Source organism: Colias eurytheme, chromosome 1, assembly GCF_061535395.1.
Source record: "Colias eurytheme isolate Ceu_HAF_F1 chromosome 1, ilColEury1 Martin Lab GWU primary, whole genome shotgun sequence".
NCBI lineage: Eukaryota > Metazoa > Arthropoda > Insecta > Lepidoptera > Pieridae > Colias > Colias eurytheme.
The window spans coordinates 11,211,883-11,225,736 of NC_142980.1; the positions used below are offsets into that span (position 1 = coordinate 11,211,883).

Sequence of the window (13,854 nt, forward strand, 5' to 3'; positions counted from 1 at the left end):
TACTTGGGTTTTCGTTTAAAATTATCATATCCAGGTAGCCTTTGCTGAGAACGTGGAGAATATCTCTACATTGTAATTCAGTATTTGTTACTTTACGAAATTCAGTTTTTATATATTAAATTATTTGCTTGTTTTTTTAACATGGGCTTTTTTTCACAGATGGCACAAAAGGGTCGACAGGGTGACTATAGAAGATGGCGGCATGCACACTGCGATGTGACTTGTGAGGTAGGAACGTAATTTCTTCAAAATAATTAACAGTTTAATTTAATTTACGAAGCTGCTTCGCGATCGTTGTTAATTAAATCTTTTTTGTTGGTATGATATATTTATAAGTAGCATATTTTATTGTATTCGTTTTATTTTAAAATAGGAAATGTAGAAAAATAATAACAACATTTGGCTCTCTTTAGTACCTTGGAAATGTTTTTTGAAGAGATGTTGAAAACTGCGAATAATGACGATTGTACAAGTTGGCGTCGCTGTTTATAATCTTTGGGAGTTTGCCAACGCAGTTACTCGAGGCACAATATTCACGGCGCGCCGCATAGTAACGCGATTTTTTTCTTTGGAAAACATTGTTATTGTTATCGTTATATTTAACCATTAAAATACAGGCAGAACGTTCGCCGTAGGTAGATCGAAATCATCCATCTTCTAATAGGATATCGAGGTTCCCACTGATGCAGAGACGTTTCCCTTGATACTTCAAAGCTAATTAATTACTCGCGCGTGGGTCTATTAAATCCTCGATTTTACATGCGTGTTTACTTATTGTTACGTGAGCAATGGGCGTTTATTTGATCTTATTATATTTCGAAATTGTCGAATGATAATGGGTTTTTTTAAGAATTCGTTATCTGACTTAATGGGGCAATGATTGATATATTTAATCTTAACGTAGGAGTCTTTTTATAAATTCCATAGAATTATTTCTTCGCTCGAAGCGACTACGTATGTATTTGCATTTTGTAGAGTAGGACGTTATTTAATAATAAATATTCTACAAGGCTCTCCGTAAATGGGAAATCAGAAACAAGATTCGCAGTAGGTGTGTCAACTGACTGCGCAGTTAGAAGCGATACGCACCGCTATAACTATTTAGGCCATGACTGCGTAGATTTTTTAATTTAATATAAAAACCCTTATATAGATATAAGCCGAAATATTGATATGCCTATACTTATTTCTTTTCAACTAGAAGTGGTAGTTAGCTTCATTACTATAACAGGCTGTTATAGTAATAAAGGCAAGGCATTAATTTCGTTATAATCAATTATTCTTGACATAGAGCAGATACAGGTGTGACGTGTCCAAGTGCGTTATACGATAGCGCTCTCTAATAACATTCGTTATCATTGTCGTGACGTATTTACTATCAATGCATAAATTTACTATGCTAATTGAAGCATATTAATTACAATACGTTACACTAGTTACCTTTTAGATCTGATGTCTAGACGCCGACGATTTCTATTTCAATATATCAAGTAACTTGGATATTTTAGAAGATTAACAAGGATTAACTTTAACGTACCGCCAAATTCAATAGCTTTGGAGTTTGAATGCGAAAGCAGATCGAGTGATCTACATAAATGCAATATTCCTGTTAGTTTTGATCGGTCTCAATCTAAATCCCATCTATTCCCAACAATAGTATTTCGCATCTGATATCAATTCGGTTTCCAATTTGACAGGAATTCTGATTTGTTAAAGGCGTCAGAGCTCAGAGTTTATTCAGCACGTTCCGAACACATTGAATTTAAATTAAGATAATGTGAGGTTTATTGTACAAGGAAATATAAATATATACAAATGAGTGGGCTTGTTGATTGTTCACATGTCATTGAATCCCAATGAAGTATTTATCGATAATTATATTCGTAAAACCGGCGCCCTGAGGTAATGACGTCACGATAAAATACTATTTTGAAACATTTCGTTTTATCCTGATGCCATTAAACTACACAAGTGATTTCGTACAAAAATGTAAAATAAATTTAATTTCAGTTTATGATCGTCTGTTTCAGAGGAGCCGTATGAAGGTCAGTGAACACTGAACAGGTCGTATCGCTCGTAATAGATAAATGCTATGTGCCGAAAACAAGGGCAAGGTTAAACAAAACAAGTTAAAATTCTTAGACAATCTGAACGACGCATAAACAATTTTATATGCTATGCGCGGCATATCGCTCTGCATTTTACCTATTTACCTACTTTATTTACAACTAATGATATTAATGTTTTCATCATAAAAGTTTATCTTGGATATCCCAAACATTTCGATCGGTTTTATTACATTCAATGATAAGTAATGTTTTTGAACTGGTGTATTTATTACAAAAATGTTAATAGTCGTAATACCTGAATGAGACCTGATAAGTGATAGTAGCACTTTTCAACCTTATCGACAGAGATGATCTCTCTAAACAGCATTGGCGTTAATCTTTTTGATTAAAATTTTCCCTCACCTTTTGAATTAGTACTAGGTTAACAGAGCGTTTGTGGGTGAAGCTTTAAGGTTGATAATAACGCCATCTGCCGAGAACTGCATAAGCGCCCCCTCGTAATCCAATGAGCTCGAAGCCGACGCGACGCGACGATTTGAATGGCATCGGTTGTAAACGTTGGCGAAAAAACATGGGCCGTTGAACTCCGCGAATGCACCAGACCCGTTAGTTTTATCCGAGGTCAGGGCGCGTTATTGTAGTTACAAGCTTAACTAAATACGTGCATAAAACTACAGCTGATTTGACCTCATCCGTGTTGTTTTATTTGCACACTACAATACCTACTAAGTTAAACGTTTGCGTTTTCTAGGAGTGGGTTCGCGCATTGTTTGGCCAAAGTATGTGATATATGTAGTTGTTTATTTTCTATTTGTTTATATAATTTTAAATATATTACCCAATTTTTTTATTAACATATAATTAATTCGAGATACTTCATGTCTTGCAAGAAGAGTTGCTTTAAAATGTAGGAGGAAAATTGATAAGTATACTTCAAAGTTATATTTGAACAATTATTTAATGACCTCTATGATCCGACAAAGGCGCAAAATCATTAAAGTAATCAAAGTGCGGGAATAGGCCTATACCGGCGTCGAATCTCGAATGTTCGCATGGCGCAAGCGTCGTTCGATCGATTTCTAAATACGGAAAGCTTTTTAATATGTGCCCCAAGAAAAGGGATTAAATTTAACCTTATTGCGTGCGTACTACGTCTGTTTGCTGTTTACAACTCTCATTAATAACTCGGAGCGAACTTGCAACTTGTCGTGTTTACGATAACCTCTTGTCACTTTTCGGAATATTAACTTACTTATATTGTACATAATTATGGATTTATTTTGAATGTAGTTTTACTAAATCGTCTCTACATTCATTTTCATACGTTTTTGGGTTTACAAAAATTTTAACTTCGATACCTTCGCATGGAACTAATTAGAAATACTGATGATTCGTATCACAAATATTCGAAACGATGATCAAGTCGATGACGTCACGTTAGCCGGTTGGCCTCACGAGTGGCTTAGGTCACTGATCCAGTAATTTCAAACGCCGGCATAAAGTTACTCACGTACAAAAAGTAAAAGCTTTTTCGCATTATTATAGTGTGGGTATTAAAATGTAGTTAGTTTAATGAATGAACGACCCACCTGTTGCTCGATATAATGAATGCAGCATTCCTCACACGATGCATTACGCAAATTCTGTGCGACTGCAGGCTTTCATTAACGTCAAATAATAGTCTGCCTTTACACCGATGCTACTTAACAATTATGTTTTCATCTCTCAAATAGCTTATCAAATTATAATATTTTATAGAAGTCGAAACCTGTATTTTGTTGTTTGAAATCATACGTTTTCTATTTCCCACAGGTAACATTGCTGAGATATCGAGGACATTTTATCGAGATGGCTAATGAGGACCTGTTCGGTAAGTTTTTATTTTTTACTATAGGCGTAGCATTTATACCACCGCGGACCAACCTATAAACTAGTAAACTATTAATGGATTTAATTGAACGATGGGAGGACAGGTTCAACCTGGTTACAGCCCGAATCTAGTGGGTTGATCAACGGTATTTGTTCCGCTTATATATTATAATTATTAATTTACAATGCCATTGCGAAATATTCATAAACTTTAATGTATAATGCGATGTATACTATCCCCAGCTGTGCGATTAGTCAAGCTATCGTATAAATAGAGCAAATATTTAATATTATTTATTATTGTTACAGATCGCTGATTGTACATCCGGAGTGAAGATGAAGAACAAAACTTCTAGATGACAGCTACATTCCGACCATTGTCTATTAATCAGGTAATTAAAAAATTTAACCATTACTAGTTTTAATTATAGTTCCTAAGTATGTTAAGTTGTGCATTGCTATTGTATCTTATAAAGCGAATGTGTGCTGTTGCAATTGATCATGTTTTTCTTATGTTCAAACAAAGTTGATGATACTCGATTTTTTATAATGTACGTAACTTACTTTATAGTATTGTCAAAGTAAAGAAATTAACGAATACTTCACATTGTTAATATTGCTCTGCGCTTTCCGAAGAATTGAAAGTACGAAGCGTAGTAAGGAAGAACTGTATAGACTTTGAAATAAATTTTGACAGCTACCGGATTCCGTGAGCGCGGATCGGTGAAAGCAGCGGCCAGGGCGAGGCGGCGGCATTGCGCCGGGAAAGGTAGGTCCACATTAAGCTACGCTATAGAAAACATTTCGCCCGCCAAAGAACGTCAACCACCGACGCTTTCCCATCCCCATCGTGCATTCCAACCGTTGTTCTATTTATGTTTTGTTCTATTTCCATTTTGTACATACAACCGCTTTTTATATTTTTTTCGCAATTTAACGCTCGCGTTTATGCTTGCGCGATTTTTATTTCTTATTGATGTTATATGTCTTTTTTATGATTACTCCAGGTTTTGTAGTCCCAAAAAGTATTTTTCCTTGCTGAGTATGTATAGTATTGTGTATAGTATTGTATGTATAGTATTGTTATTAGAATATAATAAATACTTCATTAGAGTTCCGTCGTGATTTAAAACTTTATAGATGAAAGTGTATTTACGCAACGATACAATATACTTGAATTATGTATTTTTGAACTTAGCAAACAAATACTGTTTGGGGCAATTACATCGTATTTGTATAAATGTTTGTCAAAGACCAAAGTGAGTTAAATCCAAACTGCCGTATATAACATCATTATACTGTATTCATAGTATTCACGATTGACATTAAATTTGTTTAAACTGATGTCATTTGTTAGCGATTTCAAGTTGAGTGTTGCGTGGGCGACGAAACGCCGGGGCCCTATATTTCAAGTGTACGCTTTATAATTCATTGACACACTTCATATTTGCAATATTGTTGCCAGCTTTATCTAAATAATCTATTCAAATAAGTACAAAATATGCTGATGAATATTAATATTTATTAACATATTTCGACAATTACTCGGAATTAATACGTAACTAAAGAAAATGTAGAGATTTTTATATAGGTAAATATGTATTGTCAGGAATTAATATTAATAATCTTTTCGTGAATTTTATAAATAAAAGTAGGTACTAGATTAAATTACGTTGAGAGCAGGTATTTTTTTTTAAATTCATTGCCTGTTGAAGTGAGCTTGTAAGTAAGTACCTATTTAGAATAAAACTGGATACAATTTTATTAAAAACATAAAAACCGTAGAATATTTCGGCGGTTAAATTTTATTTCCACATTTTCATCACCTGCACGATCTCGTTTCGCCATCCCCGTTCTTCCATTGATCGCCGAGGCGCACAGATTCTAGGCATCGCCATATGGTGGACGTTCCATGTACCCGGACTAAGCGGTTCGGTTCCACATTCTTTATCCGAATTCCGAACCGCGAGGGACTGGAACATGCTTCCTGAGTCTGTGTTCCCCGACGAGTACAACATGGGGGTCTTCAAGCGTAGAGTGAACAGGTACCTTCTAGGGAATCGCGTTCCATCTTAGACCACATCTCAGCTTAACATCAGGCGAGATTGTGGTCAAGCGCTTCCCTATTACCAATAAAAAAAAAACCTTAAGTTTAAACTCATTTAATTATATTTTGGATATTCTTTTTATTGCATACATTTATAATGTAATATTAATTGTATATTTTACACAAATTCGACGCCAGTTTAGCTAAACACATTTCGTTAAAAGCCATTTTCTGTCAAACATTGTTTATCATCCAAGTAAATCACTTCGTAGAAAATATTTGTAATACAGAGGCGGTTCATGTTCAATCGATATTATGAAACACGATAATAGCTTAAATAGGATTCCAAGCCCTGACGCGTCTTTCCAAACTATACAAGGCCAGTACGCAACGGTGTGAAACTAATCACGTATAGTTTGGAAATAACTTTTTTACAAAGTTCTTCCAATCTATACAACAGCAGTACGCAAATACTCGCGTATACTTTGTAGTGAAGTAAGTAAGAATAGCGCTCCAAAATATACAGCGCCAGTACGCATGCGGACTAATCGTGTATGTTTCGGAGTAAGCGCGGCGTCTTTCCATTGCTCGCGTTTATATTGTTGTATTGCTGTTTTGAAATCTATTATTAAAATGCATGTGTATTGTGTATATAATGTTGCGTACTGATCGTATATTTTTTGTATCGAGGATGCTTGTGTCTTCGTTCCCGACTATACTGCACGACTTACAATTGACAATAGTGCTAAAATGTAAGAATCTAATAAGTCCAGAAGAAGACGGTTGCGAGGCGACGGAGCCCCGCGAAGCAGGGCTCCTATTTTTGTGTAGTTAAAAAAAACACGAACCTAACCTAACCCATAGGTAACCCTTTTATTTTTCTAAGCTTACCTAATAATATTTTTATTCCATATTTTACTGAATCAATCAAAAAGAATAAAAGTAGATAGATATAGCTGTACAAGTCTTTGATTGCCTATATATTTATTATTTCGCTCAAGCGTAAGTGGTGTAGTAGCCATATTTCGTTATACCTACATATTTTGCGTACTGATCGTGTATAGTTTGGAACGAAGAAGCAAGCATCCGCGTTACAAAGTATACACGATCAGTACGCAAAATTCGTGTATATATTGTAATAACAAACTTAAAAACAGCATTACAAAGTATACACGAGCAGTTTCCTATGGTTGCGTTCTGGCTATGTATAGTTTGGAAATACGCAGCCCTGACTCATAACACATTTGTTGTTTTCTGAAATAGTATTTGTACTAATATGTTTGAGTTCATTCATGATATTTAGTAGTTGCAACATAGCTAGCTATGATTATATTACCTCATATTTTCAACATGTTGTGAAATCGTGAAATAAATTGAAAATGCTATCACTCAATTTGAATTATTTCTATGAAGCTCTAATAACTTAAATGGCAAGTATGCTTGCATAGCATTAATTAATGAAGGCATTCTTGGAAACAATATCGTGCCCACACTAATTAGTTGTTTATCATAAAAGGGTTAGTTATTATTTTTTTTAACATTGACGATACCCTTGAATTATGCAGCTACAGAATAACTTCTATATTTAATTAAAATGGTAACAGAAACCATAATATGCATTTATAAGGTAATTTAGCGGTTGGCGCGTATAATAATTGAGCTTTAAATTTCAGTTGCTAATTGCTCGATTAAAAGATAGCCAGAATAATAACCGAAATGTATGTAAAGCTAATTGTTTCAATACTAACCACGTAAGTAGGTACTTGAACTAATAATTTATATACATACATATTACCACTTTTCGACGAGCAGCAGATAACATAATAAAGTTCCGTTTTAAATTTTAATGCATTTTAGTTGTATCATTAAAAGTGATATAATTTAGTTAATATAGGTATAGACCGGACTCACAGTGGAGTTTCGTTTGCAAAAATAGCGGACCTAAATCTGACTTCTGATATATATTGTATAGATTATTACTATTATCATAATTATATTTATACTATTGAATCGTAAACAATGGACTATTGTTAATTATTTAAAATAATAATTTAAAAAATATATTCATGAGTTTTCAATCTATAGTGGTAGTAGTGGTGGTAATCTGTAGTTAACTCAAAAATGGAGCATTTTCGTAAATTTTCTAAAAAATCTTAGAGAAAGTGTAAGAAATGTTTATATAGTATGCTATATATTCGTGATCTACTCAATAAGCTCTTTCATTTGATACCCCACACGGCATGTTTTGGAAATTTTTATTTTTTTCTTTGTATGCCATATTTAATTACCGGGGTGGGGGGAGGGGGACCACAAAACTGGTTGGCAACATCTGTCTATAGGATGTCTGGGATCTATACAATATATATCAGAAGTCAGATTTAGGTCCACTATTTTTGCAAACGAACATCTCTCTAGTACCTAGGTAATTTTTGCACCAATAAAGCAATAAAGCACCTCCGCCTTTTAATTTTGGCAGTAATTATTTTAGCAGCGGTATCGGAATTGGACTTTGATAAGCTCGCGTTTGACCCCTGGTAGGGGTGCAATAATAGTATTCGCTGTAAAACTACTGATCAGCTTGCTTTTTCCACTCAAAGTACAGGAGGGCCGCGGTAATACGGCTCCACGCGGAATCATTGACCGCAGAGAAAGGGGCAAATTTCATAACCACGTAGGTGCCCCTCGTCAATTTGTATTGCAATTAACGTTGTAAAATTCACTGTTAATTAAAACATTTGATACTACGCTCGAAATGACCATGCACGGTTTTTGCTTTAGTATTTCTGGAATAAAATGAATCAAAATCAAATTCTAGTTCCTTTGAGCGATGCAGATGGGATGGATGTAAATTTCCTTTTCAGCTGTGTATATTTGTTGAGAATCTTACAAAACCATTGTTTTTAGCAAGAAGTTTAGCTTATATGTCATTATATGTGAAAAATCCCTCAATTAATCTTATATATAAAAATGAATCGCAAAATGTGTTGGTAAGCGCATAACTCGAGAACGGCTGAACCGATTTCGATAATTCTTTTTTTATTATATTCCTTGAAGTACGAGGATGGTTCTTACGTAGAGAAAACGTAAATATGTACCACGGGCGAAGCCGGGGCGGACTGCTAGTTAATCAATAAAGAAAAACATGATAATAATATAATATACGGGCATTTCTCTGCAACTCGACGTCAAGCGCCTATTTTGCGTGAGAGAGGGAGGTGGGAGAAACCAGCTAAAAGTGAAACCACCCGAGCTCCTCCATAAAGCCAAGCAGCTTGTGAGGGCTGCCGAAGGCTTCAGGGAGGGACCCGGGAGACCCCAGGTGTCTTGCCCTGTCCGCAACCCCCGTACTTTCCTTGATGACGTGGGCTGCCGTTTCCTCGGACGCCATCCATGCTCTGCATAGCGGACTGTCTGTGATCCCTAAATTATTATTTAAGAGGCCTACACCACCGAAACTAGCGCCACCGAACATTTTATTTTTTTACTCCTTAACCAGATCAAATTTAAAAAATCTAGCTCGGTACTTTGCTAGTATATTACTTGTAGTATTTTTGGTATTACTTTTCACTATTCTAACTGTTCATTATTCTAGAGAACTTTTGATTACCGCCGAATGCAAAATAATGAAAAGTAATACCAAAAATACTACAAGTAATATACTAGCAAAGTACCGAGCTAGATTTTTTAAATTTGATCTGGTTTAGGAGTAAAAAAATAAAATGTTGGGGGGGCGCTAGTTTCGGTGGTGTAGTCGCCTTAAGTAATTATTAAAAAAAAACACGCTATTTAACAACAGAATGTGTATACTACGAACATGTCTATAAGTATTTGCAAGCATGTCCGTTTGTACTGAAAATAATGTTTCACAAACATAAGTTTTTAATAAATATTTTACCATCAAAATTTAAACTAGTCGAACATATTCTTGATACTGGTTCTGCTTAAAAAAAAGCTTACCGTATATGAGGTTTCGTCACCCGTATTACAAGGAATTTCAGACGAAATGATACATATACATATCTGCTTCTACCAAACATTAGTGAGATCACATCTCGACTATGTATCACCTATAGGAAGTCTATTTTATAATTACTATATAAATAAATTGGAAATGATACAAAAGTTCTACGAACACTTTACTTTCGCATATGCTCTGGCTGATGCTCATACAGAACTCTTAAAAAACACTATGTACTTGTCAACAGACGTTCAGTAACTGTTGCTGCCATTTTTGCTTGCCTTTATAAGCATTTGTGTGGGTAAAAACGATTCTCCGCAATGCCTAGCTGACTTGTTCTTTCGTGTGCTTTCGCGACTCTCGGTTGAAATGTCATCCACATACAACATACCAAAACCAACGCATAGCATATCTCGCTATAGAGAATATGTATTATTTTAAAACGATTTACAGGCGCCCGCGCCGCTTATTACACTCATTCGTATTCCAGTACTTGGCTTAATCTTATTAAAGGATTCACAGGTAGAGCTTTAGCGTGCTTCACTTTAGACAGCTTAGCGTGTGTTGTAAGAGGCATTACTGAATTGAATGGGATAAAAAAAATAATCTGAACGCGCGCCAACTGTATTTAAATAAACTCGCGCTTATTCATAATAAATCTGCTGGATTTGTTCATTTCGATTTCAATTATATTTCGCAATGAATCCATTTAAACGTAGCGGGATTATGTTCGAGAGATTACTGCAAGTTGTCGAGCATTTCCAATTAATAATAAATGTTTGACGAGTGAAAACGCGCTACATGATTTCGTATCACAATGTAAAAAATAAATTATTACTTACCAGTGAAATGCAGTATAAAAAGAAGCTAGTTTTTATTTATATCTGCTATAGAGAGAGCTTTCTTAGCTCTATATTAAGCGCGTATATGATTTATTCTTTATATTATATAACTAGTGTGTTATAATGAAATTTCAAATCAGTCATATTAATTTTATTTACGCATTGAATATTTAAAAACGTGAATTTGGTCACCTTGCTTCTTATCGCGACTGATAACGCACAAGTCAAAATTAAAACACTGCAAATTGTACATATAATTACTAATTAAATACAAGTATCGAATTTGTATCATACAATGCTCTGTTGCTCTCGTTATGACGAAACGAAACAAATAAAGAATACTATTAATTTATACTAAATATTAATAAAAGATGTATTATTAGTAAGAGATGATAATATCGAATGTGTGAATTTAATAATATGTCGAACAAAATTGGGAGTAGTTATGTAATGTGAACAAAACGACAAGATTGCGAACAAAAATATAAAATTGCTAAACTGAAAGTCTCATGTCTGTGTACATTTGCTCACGATTTGTTTTTCAAACCTCACGTTTTTCAACGTATTAATTTTTCTCCATAAAATAATGTGAGATCCTTGATAACTTTATTACGCTTTTTAAAACTTACTTAACACTTTATAGGACTTATTTTTTGTATCTCTCTATGTACACATTATGAACCATTAATAAAGTCTTAAATTAGGATACTGTAATATCCAAATTCACAAACATAAACGGTCGCTGCTATCTCTAAAAATGAAACGCGATCTGCTAAAACTATTGCGCACAGTCTCATCGATTTTCGATTAGGCGCTAGGGAATATTACCTCGCCGTTCCATCAATATGTTATGGGTATAACTTTTAATTCTCGATCGGTATGAATCGATAACCGTCTGAATAAAAAATGGCTTCCACAGAAGGGTGACCAGATTGTATTGTTTAGAAGGCCCTACGGTTTCGCTTTGTGTTATCGCATGGCAGTGCATGGGCCTGGGCGTGTTAAAAAATATATCCGTTCAATAGTCTACACTTGTATAGGTACAATGAATAGTGTATCAGATGATCACACGCGAGCGACTAATGGAATAACATATAATCAGGTTTCCGGTGTCTTTAAGGCTATTCGACGATTTGCTCAATCTTTTGTTAACCAAAAAACAGTCAACTTTTCAATTTTAATGTTGAATGCATAATGATATTGAACACGTCTAGGTTGATCAATTTGAAAACATAACTTTGTCACTCCTGAATAGTGCTTTCTGCCAGTGAAAGAGTTTTCGTAAATATAAATATCTAATTTATACATATAACTAACAAAGAGTGATTTGCTTAAAAAATTGTAACTAAAATGTGAACGTACCTATAAATAACACTTAATAAAATATAATCAATATTATTTCACATCAAATATCCGAATAAAAGTATCTGAAACTTTCTCTACGGATTGCATGTAGCTGGTATTTACCAAAATAATGATAGGTATTGAGCTGCATTCAATATTTAATTATGCAGGAATTTTCAAAGAATTCATTAATTAAAATTTTTCATATAATATTTGAATACTTTTCAAGTTTGGTTGGACTGCCTCATTTTAATATACACAGAAATTTACTGAAGGCACTCTGAAATTAATTAACAGGTTTATTAATTCCAATTTAAAATTTGTGCAGCGAGATAGAAACAGGAGAGCAATTTTAATTTTTTTTATTTGAAACAGCTTTGAATATTAGGAAAATTAAAACACATTCCTGATACAATAGAATTATTTTAATAAGAGAAAGTTATATTAATTAGCGTGAATCAACATTTCACTAAAATGAAATGGTAAAATAAAATATCAAACGCGGTGCGGTTGTCCGCAGTCTCGACTTGTTTATTTTCCATTCTCCGATTGTGTCAATATATTCTGCCGCCTCCCCTGAAATACCTTAATTCGCTTTTCACTTTGTAAAACCAACGATCGAATATATGCCTACGATGAGTATATGTAATGAATGTTGGAATTTGCTATCGTGGAAAAACAAATCCGCTGCATTTTTTCTATTTTTTACTTTCATTTTGTGGTTCGGTTTGGTATTTGCGATCTCACACAGGGGTGTTGAACAAGCCGATCAGTTTATTCTGTGCCGTTCCCTTTGATATCAATATGTACCTTTTGTTAATACACGGTATGTTTAGCAAACGAAATACGTGAGCACGTTTATCAAACGTTTGATAAAACAAAGCTGTTTACGTTATGTGTGAAAACTCAAAGACCAAAATATAAAATGATTTTCCTACAGCAGACAAGCATTATTAAAAATCCAATTAGTGCTCATTAATGGAACAATCAAGCTTTCTAAAACAATCTGTTTTCAATTAGTACGAGTCGAATGTAAATAAAACGTGTTTAAAAATCGAAGAAAGAAATGCTTCGTTTAATAAGAAGCAAATACAAAATTGTGTGCATTTTTCCCACCAAGCTTGATGAGCATTAACGGTAACGTTCTATTGAAGCTTAATCGTCTCATAATTGATAATACTGTTTAACACTTTGCTCGGACATCGTAAACAAGCCCTTAATGTACCGTACACAAAGGCGTATTTGACACTGTATGACTTATCTATGGAAGACCAACACGTGTTTGGCATGTAGGTGCTCCGCTAACAAAAGGCTCTATTGAAATGCGCTGTCCTGAAACTCCAACATTAATGTCAGGTAAATGAGCACAAATGACAAAGCGACAATGCTTCACTTTAGGAGACTATAGATTAGTGTTTACTTACATTCTGGAATGCATTTCACATGGCGACAATTATTTTTCTAAATTTTAAGAGTATGCTCTATAATGGTTATTTAGTCTAGTGAGCAACTAGTAGACAAAAACAGCATTGTAATCAGTGGGGATTTTAAATGTGACATAGAATACTAAAACGGTTCTAAAACCTGATTTCAAAAAATGAATGGATATCACTCTAAATTATATGAAAAAAAAAAACAATAAAATATTCCTAAAATTTCTTATCACACAAAGGTTAAGTGTAATTTAACAGTAAAATAGGGAATGTATGGAACGCATTGACATGC

The 13,854-nt window shown here is 34.2% G+C and overlaps 1 long non-coding RNA gene across 4 annotated transcripts in view; it reads left to right on the top strand.

The window, feature by feature from the left end:
• LOC149911245 (uncharacterized) overlaps positions 1-13,854 on the top strand; it is a 69,800-nt gene that overhangs the window by 34,150 nt on the left and 21,796 nt on the right. For all 4 annotated transcript variants that reach the window (XR_016457872.1, XR_016457870.1, XR_016457878.1 and 1 more), the window contains 4 exons: positions 160-228; positions 3,882-3,939; positions 4,248-4,330; positions 4,636-4,707. This is a non-coding gene — a long non-coding RNA (uncharacterized LOC149911245). The remainder of the gene's footprint in view (positions 1-159; positions 229-3,881; positions 3,940-4,247; positions 4,331-4,635; positions 4,708-13,854) is intronic.